The sequence below is a fragment of the Sapajus apella genome, unplaced genomic scaffold (genome assembly GCF_009761245.1).
Source record: "Sapajus apella isolate SASKATOON/1434 unplaced genomic scaffold, GSC_monkey_1.0 scaffold85, whole genome shotgun sequence".
Lineage (NCBI taxonomy): Eukaryota > Metazoa > Chordata > Mammalia > Primates > Cebidae > Sapajus > Sapajus apella.
In genome coordinates, this window is record NW_022437025.1 from 8,909,610 (window position 1) to 8,916,792 (window position 7,183).

At 47.9% G+C, this 7,183-nt stretch overlaps 1 pseudogene; it reads right to left on the reverse strand.

Annotated features, from left to right (window-relative positions):
• Window positions 1-5,364: 5,364 nt before the first annotated feature.
• On the reverse strand, window positions 5,365-6,712 carry LOC116533927 (annotated as a pseudogene).
• Between the last annotated feature and the right edge of the window lie 471 nt (window positions 6,713-7,183).

Consider the following 7,183-nt stretch of genomic DNA (forward strand, 5'->3'; position numbering starts at 1 on the left):
TTTAGCTTGAGGCTCCAGGAAGACTGACCCAGCAGGTGTGCTGGATGAATATCAATGGGGGAGACCAGGAGAAACTCTGAAAGATGGAAGAATGGGTTAAACTCAGTGTCCAGTTGCTGGCAGTTAGCATTTGCACTGCTCTTGAAATGGTTCAGGAGTCTGATTGCACTTGCAGGCAAATGAGCCACCAGCTTCCCAGAAAATGTGGACAGAAGTCCTGGGTTGCGTGGAGGTGGGCTATGGGACACCAGGATAAAGGGGTATGATGGGAATGCTGTACCGGGGACAGGGGAACTGTCCTAGGAAGTGTCCCTGGTAGGGCTCTTCAGTGTACTTCATTCAGTGCCTGTCCATCACTAATCTTTGTGCTATTTCTTGCCACACCAGTATAACCATACATAATTGTTGTTCCTTAAATCACCATTTAATGAAGCATTGCATCAGAAAACGGTCAATCCGGTGCATAGTGAACCTAGAGACACCCAGGGAGGCCATACTCCCCTCCTGAACTCTTGATAAAGGGAGACTCTCCCCAGGCTGAGTCCCTGGCGATCTGTCCTGGAGGCTCTGCCCTCAGTGACAGCCTAGGGCTGTCACTGTGCCCCTTGTGAGCCAGTCTGCTGCCTATACTAATTGTGTGGCCCTGCTATCCCTGACTCTAAAGTGAGCTTTGCTCACTTTCTTCTAACAGGTTAATGTCTGTTCCCCCTTTCTCAGGAGAAGGGTTGACTTATAAAGATTCTCATGTTTGTCATGGGGGCACAGGACCTTCCTATTGCGGGGTTGTCAGACCGTCAAGCTCCCAAGCAGATCTCTCTGCGCTGCCTCATGGCCACCAGGTGGCGCCAAAGCACTCCTTAGCCTCAGGGTCCAGGATGGAAAGGGAGCCCACTGGCTCTCTAGGGACTTGAAGGATGGATTGAGGATGGCACCAGGGAGTCTATCGCATCTCACTGTCCTTTAGAGGGGTCTGTATCCTGAGACACAGGCAGTGACTTCCCACCTGGGAGTGACATCACTGAGCAGGAGAGTCTGGCATCAGCTGATGGGAGCCAGAGCTCCACACTGTGTCTCTGCCTCCCGGGTCACGGGCTATGTTTTGAGTAGAAAAATGCTTTTCCTTTGTCTTGAGTGCACATCTCAATGTCAACTCAAGCGACCTTTGGCACAAGTGTTTCTTTTAAATTTCATTCAACATGTTAATTCAGAAACATAGCCACAATAGTAAAATCTCATTGGCAAAGGCAGAAGTAAACATGCAGTAAAGGGATGACTAAAAGTTGATTTGATTCCAGAGTCTACGTGTGGTGATCCATAAGGCAGCTGTCACATTATTTGGTTTTGAATCTTCTCGTGTCTATAGGGCTAGGTCACAAAATCCTGACTCCAAGACTATGTCCACACCACTGGCTTCCAGTAGTGATTTGAAGCAAGTTCACTGACTCCTGAAATATAAAACATAAAGCATGCCCAGTGGCTCACACCTAGGCTTCGCTTCCCAGGCTCTTGTGAGGATCTGGAAGGTTTGCTATCCAGAGTTTCCCCTACTGTTAGTCTAAATCTCTGAAGACTGGAGTCCAACTCGCCAGGCTGGTCTTGCTTGCAAGATGATCTGTTGACATCAGATCTAAGCATGGGAGGGTGGCCTTGGAAATCCAAGATTCCATGCGTGACTTCTTAGAAGCCTGATGGGCAAGGAGTTTGGGAATCCTTTCCAGGAACTTGGCAAACAGCTGTAGGCTGATGTCTCACTGTGACCTCCTGAGGTCACCATAAACACATCCTCAGAGGTGAGGGCAAGTGAGCAGTTGACCAAGTCAAGGGAAACACGGTCCAGATAGTCTCTACCCAGTGTTTGGGAATGCCCCTGGCCACTTGCCATTCTATCTAAACATATTAGCTTTCTCCCCTCTTGCTTTAACTGAAAATCCAAGGTGTTCGTGACCGCTTGCATGTTGGTGGCTGTATTAGGGTTCCCTAGAGGGACAGAACTAATAGGATGGACATGCATGTATATAAAGGGGGAATTTAGTATTACACAATCACAAGGTCCCACAATAGGCTGTCTGCAAGCTTAAGGAAGGAGAGCAGTCTGAGTCTCAAAACTGAAGAACTTGAAGTCTGATGTTTGAGGGCAGGAAGCAATCCAGCATGGAAGGAAGATGGAGGCTGGGCCATTCGCACCTTCTCATTTTTCTGCCTGCTTTATTTGCTGGCAGCTGATCAGATTGTGCCCGAGAGATTAAGGGTTGGATCTGCCTTTTGCAGCCCACTGACTCAAATGTTAATCTCCTTTGCCAGCACCCCACACACTCAGGAACAAGTTTCCATCCTTCAAGTTGACACTCAGTATTAATGCTAAATATTGTAGCAAAGTGACAATATATATACCAAAAATTATCCCACCCATTAACAAATTCTGCAGAGCAGCTTCTCTGGAGGCTTTTTTTTTCCCAGAAGACTTGTTAAAGCTTTGAGAGAACTTTTAATGAACAAATTTCCACCATAAGAGCAGCCTGCACCATTTCAGCTTGTTGTCTTTTAACACATACTGCTTTTCATCATCTGGTAGTTTCCTGTGCTCGGGATTTGGCAGGCGTATCCCCTTCACATCAGGACCATCTCCACGCTTACACCTAGTCTTTGGCTAAACCAGCTCTGGCTATGAGCTGCTAGCTCAGGCCCTTGAGTTGCAGATGCTCCCTCATCCTTTCTCTCCTGAGCAGGTGCAGGATCCTGACTTTGAGTTGGTGGTGCCACTCCAGGTGGTTTGTGACCGAACTGCTTGGGAAGAATAGGCCCAATAGCCTCAGGAGGTTGTAAAAATTGTACTGACAGGTTGATCTTTCTCACCAACTCATATTTCACACGGATGAGTCTCAGTAGAGGAAAGAGTCCAGACCACAGGAACATGATGGCACATCCTCACAGCTCCCTGGGATAGTCTTTTTCTTAGTGGCTGATTCTGCCTCAAACTTGGTAACATCCAAACTTTGAAAAGGGAGCCTACTGATACGGAGAGCGACAGGCATGGGGGGTAGAGGGGACCCATAGCTCAGCATCAGGTGTTGAGGCTGCCTTATCAGTGTGGTCCCCATCTTTGTGCCAGTAGCTGCTTCCTGCCAAGAGCCAATTTCCTCCAGTTTGGTAGGGAAGGAGGCAGGGCCAAATCGGACTTCTCCCCCATTGGGGCCACATCACACCCACTGCCTCTCATGCTTAATGGTGGTTGTGTGGTTGAATAGTCTGGAAGTATGTGCCTTGAATTAGGAATACAAAAGTTCTAGAATTAAGCAGAGGGAAGCTGTTGCATCAAAATTGAACCTGACCATTTTGCCAGCAAAGCGGAGAGCTTTGGAGCAAGATAATCCTCAGTTTGAATCCCACATTAGGTAGAAATGGCTCAGCTCAATGTTGGCTTGGGGCCACCCCAAGAGGAGCATGAGCTAACAGCTGGAGCCCTTAGGTAAGCATGCTCATGGCTAGAGAGCAAATTCTGTCAAGGTGGTGTGATATGTTGCCAGAATTGCCAGTGATGGGCAGCCAAGTTCTCAAATCTGGTCTATAAGGATGGTCATTCTAAGATGTAGTTATTCACTCCTCCTAACTTAGTCTTTCACAGCTGGCCAACACTGGACCAGTTTAGGTGGCCAAAGCCTTTTGTTTCTAAGAAGTGTGAGCCCTGGCACTGGTGCTCTTGTCGGGTAATGGCCACTATTACTGAGGCCTAGCCACTTGCAACACAAGGCATGGGAACTCCAAAAAGTCCCTTTAGTGAATCCACCTCCATTCCCATACTGTTTCTTCCAAGTATCAGCAACCCCTGATCTCCAGGCAAAGGAGCTCAGAATAACCTGGCAGCACTGCTTGAGTCCCTTGGTGGAAACGTCTAGAACTACAGCCTCAGCCGGCTAGAACTAATCTTGCAGTGATGGAATGTGCATGTTTCTCTCCTGAGTCATTGTGGGTTATAAGGGAGAAATTTCATTTTGGATCCCAGACCCACACTCTTGCTACTAGAGAAATAGTACAGGACACCTGCCCAAAATAAGTACTGTAACTCAAACATACTAGTTCCAGACCGGGTTTCTTGGTAGCAAACACTCTCAAAACTGCTGGTGAACCATAGGGTAGGCCATGGAAGAGGCCATCACAACAGTCTTTCCCCTTGAATCAGATTGGTTGTGAATGCTTCATGGTTATGATGCAGTTGAGCTCTTGGAGTTGAGTCAAGATTGGAAGAGTTTGTCTAAAATAACAGATTTAAAACTTGTGAAAAAGGGAAAGAAGTAGGATTGGGCAGAAGTCAAACTGGGATGTAAAGCTTGGCTGAGCCTGTGGGGAGCTCCAGAGGCAGCATCTCATTAAGGTGGTTCCAGGTCACAGGTGGGTAGGACTGCTGGTCTGGCTAGTTCATGGCTGTGGGCTGCCCCTGGAGTGACTGACAGGCTGGCAGCCTACTCCCCACAGAGCAGCATGGTGTGCCTTGAATAGGGATCCAGGTGGTGAATTTGTCTAAGGGATGGTGTCTTTACAGAGGTCTTAATTGAAGTCTTTGTTACCAACAGGTCATGACCATGGAATGGGTGGCTGTCAATGGGCCTGTTCTGGGGGCACTTGGGTGGCTGAGTACACCTGGCTAAGCCATCTGTGCACCTGACTACGTGCATCCTGTGGGAGCCGTATGCCAGGCTCTGACCTATGACTTGGTCTATGTAGGTTTCCTGCCCATTTTCTTAGGGCTGTCTTTATGCTGCTTCTCCAGATATCGTTGACTCATCTTCTAGGGCCTAGTCAGCCAATCTGTTCAATGCATGTGATTCAGAATCTTTACCTTAGACCCCTTAGAACCAGGCGAATTTAAATCCTGCTGAGTGGGGAGACTTGGTCAGGTTTTTTAATTCAGGTTCTCTATTTCTGATGTTTCTTCGTAGCCCTCCTTGCCTGGGTGATTCTCCTTACTGGAGAACTTTAGGTTCTCATTCTGACTCTGCAGGACGCAGGTCCCTGAAGGTCTCGTTGATTCCACCTCAACATTTTCCACCAGTCTTGCTCCCTGTTTTCTCACAGTGAGCACTTGCCTGAAGCAGAATTCCGTGCTCTTAAGTTACACATGTGGCCTGGGCACAGTGGCTCATGCCTGGAATCCCAGCTCTTTTGAAGGCTGAGGCGGGAGAATCCCATGCACCCAGCCTTTTGAGATTAGCTAGGGCAAGAGTGAAACCTGTCAAATTTTTTTTTGATAAAAATTTTAAAACTATTGAAAAAGGAAATAAAATAACTTGCACCTTCATACCAGATTGTAGCATCCAAGCGCCTAGAAGAAAGCTTTTGATTTTACCTACCCTGCTAGGCGTGCATTCCCTAGCAGCAAAAATGGAGCTCCAGTTCCTCAGATGGTGATGAGCCACAGTAAGGGCAGGGGATGGGACCAAGGAAGATCCTCTTGGCTGCCTCACTTCCCTCAGTGTCCACATCGGCTCAGCCTGAAGTGGGGTGAAGATCTCCCAATTGACATGAACCTAGAAATTAAAACTCTCCTGAGGGGCAGGATATGTTTCCAGGCTTAATTTTCTCAGCCTGCTTGTGGGGCACAGCAGGTCCTTCATGTCCATAGTCATCCAATTTCTACCAAAGTAGGTGGTGGTAAGCTGGGAGCAGTGGCTCAGGGCAGGCAGTATGGCACTGAGTTGGGAGCAGTGGATCAGACAGCCCTCCAAGATGAGTGTCTAGAGAGTGGCAGCAACCTTCTGAAGCAGAGCTTCGAGGGGCTCAAGAGTGACACAAAACAGATGCATGTCACTGAGATTCAGATGCTTCAGGTAACGGAGGCTTGGGTACTGTGAGACTTTAAATCCTCTTCCAATAGGGAGCCACAAGTTCCAAGTTCTCTAAGGGCCTCTGGAGGCACTTGAGCTGTTCCAGGTGTCCGCTGAAGGTGACCATTATTTTAAGCATCTGGAGGTGTTCCAGGCTGAGAAAAGAGGCTGTATTTGGTGACGATTCTTAGACATCATTCTTTAACATGTAATCATGACACTGGTAGAAAACGGGTTTTCAAAGATACACCTCCTTCAGGTAACAACAAAGCTTTCTTATCAGACATGGCCGGGGCGTGTTCCAAATTTCCTGCTCCTGAATACTATTCAGGCATATTTTTCAATGACTTCCTGAAATGTTTAGTCGGCGTTAGAATTTACCAAATTAGTACAGCACAGGTCTACTAAACCTCTTTGATAAACCCACCAGAAGAGGAATCTGAGGCATTCATCCTGGGGTATTTCCTTGAGGCATAGGTCTATGACAGCCTTTAAGGGCTGGTGCTCTCCCATCGTTGGACAGTCCTCTGCTGTCTGCCTCATACTCATGGCCTCTGGGGAGCAGGACAGGACCCTGGATCCAGATTATATTATGGTCCAGAAATTCTTAAAATCTCATAAATCCAGCACTTGAAGTTTGCACCTCCTGGGGCGAACCTTCTGTGTAAGCAACATAGGAAGCCCCTCCAGTGCTTTTAAGGTCTCCAGATGAAGCCTCTTCATCAGCCATCCCAGAGGGAGGTCACTCGAAGTGTCTCCTGCTGACCATGCCTCTATGAAGAGTGGGGAATAGCTCCTTGGGCAGCTCCTCCATGGCAGAGATGGCCAAGGCCTGGTCTCAGCAGGCTCTGCCCTGCCAGCTCCAGGAGTCTGGGTGTGGCCTGGATGCTCATCCTGATGAATCTGCAAGGAAGACCTCAGATCTGGACTGTTGGCAGAGTGCTCAGACCTCATGAACAAAGCGGTAACTCCAGGCTTGAAGACTTTGGGTCGACTTGGTCAGTTTCTTATGGTACCCTTTACATAGCGTTGGAGTGGTCCGTATTAGCTCTCATAATGAGCCAAATCCATCTATAAACCCCGACTCCAATTTTTCCTTTCTTGCTAACTTCAGAGCTCCCAAGGAGGTCATAGCTATGAGCTGAAAAGGGGTGTAGGTACAACAGAAGGTGGTGTGGTAATCAGATGCCTGAAAGTGTCATTAACATGGTAGGCCCCAGGGTCTCTATGGGCTTCTTTCTTGCATAGAAGTGCCTACCCAGAGCACTTGCTAATTCCTAATCGCCAAGTATGACTTGTGCCAACAATAGTAGCCCTTACGAGATCTCCTGTGAAATGCCAATCCAGATTCCTGTGGATAGTAT